General features: G+C 51.0%; 1 protein-coding gene across 1 annotated transcript in view; it reads right to left on the bottom strand.

Annotated features, from left to right (window-relative positions):
- The window catches only part of PLA2R1 (phospholipase A2 receptor 1, 180kDa), a 41,467-nt gene that overhangs the window by 29,616 nt on the left and 9,990 nt on the right, over positions 1-1,861 (bottom strand). The gene's annotated exons all lie outside the window — the stretch shown is intronic.

The raw sequence follows: 1,861 nt of genomic DNA, 5'->3' as shown, positions 1-1,861 counted from the left end.
TTGGGAAAGCTGACTTTGGCCTCTTGAAGAATCTGCTTGGTATGGTGCCATGGGATGAAGCACTGGAGGGAAGAAGGGCCCAAGAGAGTTGGTTAATATTCAAGGATCACCTCCTCCAAGCTCAGGAGCCATGCATCCCTACAAAGAGGAAGGCAGGCAGAAAAGCTAGAACACCTGCATGGATGAACAAGAAGCTCCTGGACATGATCAAAAGCAAAAAGGAGGCTTATAGGGAGTGGAAACAGGGGCAGGTAGCCTGGGAGGAATACAGAGGAATTGTTCAAGCAGCCAGGGATCAGGTTAGACAAGCTAAAGCCCAGACAGAACTAAATCTGGCCAGGGACATAAAGAAGGATTTTTTGTTTGTCTTAAAGTATGTCAGCGAGAAAAGAAAGACTAGTGAAGATGTGGGCTCTCTCTGGAAGGAAACGCAAGAACTAGTTACCTGGGACAGAGACAGAGCTGAGGTACTCAATGACTTTTTTGCCTCAGTCTTCACTGTCAAGGACTGCAGCCACACTGCCCATGATGTAGAATGCAAAGGCGAGGATTGGGAAAGTGAAGAACCGCCCACTGTAGGTGAAGATCAAGTGCGAGACCACCTGAGGAACCTGAAGGTGCACAAGTCCATGGGACCTGATGAGATACATCTGCAGGTTCTAATGGAACTGGCAGATGAAGTTGCTAAGCCACTAGCCATCATATTTGAGAAGTCGTGGTGGTCTGGTGAAGTTCCTGCCAACTGGAAAAGGGGAAACATAACCCCTATTTTCAAAAAGGGAAATAAGGAAGACCCAGGGAACTACAGGCCAGTCAGTCTCACCTCTGTGCCTGGCAAAATCATGGAGCAGATCCTCCTGGAAACTCTGCTAAGGCACACAGAGAACAAGGAGGTGATCGGTGACAGCCAGAATGGCTTCACCAAGGACAAGTCATGCCTCACTAATTTGGTGGCCTTCTATGAAGGGGTTAAAGTGGCACTGGACAAGGGAAGAGCAACCAATGTCATCTACTTGAACTTCTGCAAAGCGTTCAACACAGTCCCCACGGTATACTGGTCTCTAAATTGGAGAGACATGGATTCGACAGATGGACCACTCGGTGGATAAAGAACTGGCTGGACGGTTGCACTCAAAGAGTTGCGGTCAACCATTCCATGTCCAAGTGGAGACCAGTGACAAGTGGCGTTCCTCAGGGGTCGGTACTGGAACCTGTGCTGTTCAACATCTTTGTTGGCGACATGGACAGTGGGGTTAAGTGCACCCTCAGCAAGTTTGCCGATGATACCAAGCTGTGTGGCAAGGTAGACACGCTGGAGGGGAGGGATGCCATCCAGAGGGACCTGGACAGGCTGGAGAGGTGGGCCCAAGCCAACCCCATGAAGTTCAACAAGGCCGAGAGCAAGGTCCTACATCTGGGTCAGGGCAATCCCAAGCACAAATACAGGCTCAGTGTAGTATACAAATACAGGCTGAAGAGTAGCCCTGAGGAGAAGGACCTGGGTGTGCTGATTGATGAGAAGCTCAACATGAGCTGGCAATGCGTGATCACAGACCAGAAGGCCAACCGCATCCTGGGCTGCATCAGAAGTGTGGCCAGCAGGTCAAAGGAGGTGATTCTGCCCCTCTACTCCACTCTCTTGAGACCCCACCTGGAGTGCTGCATCCAGCTCTGGAGTCCCCAACATAAGGACACGGACCTGTTGGAGCACGTCCAGAGGAGGGCCATGAGGATGATCCGAGGGCTGGATCACCTCTCCTATAAGGAGAGGCTGAAAGAGTTGGGGCTGTTCAGCCTGGAGAAGAAAAGGCTCCAGGGAGACCTTATAGCAGCCTTCCAGTACCTAAAGGGGCCTACAGGA

This window comes from Charadrius vociferus, unplaced genomic scaffold (assembly GCF_000708025.1).
Source record: "Charadrius vociferus isolate BGI_N301 unplaced genomic scaffold, ASM70802v2 scaffold161, whole genome shotgun sequence".
NCBI lineage: Eukaryota > Metazoa > Chordata > Aves > Charadriiformes > Charadriidae > Charadrius > Charadrius vociferus.
This window is presented reverse-complemented; position numbering and strand designations above follow the sequence as displayed.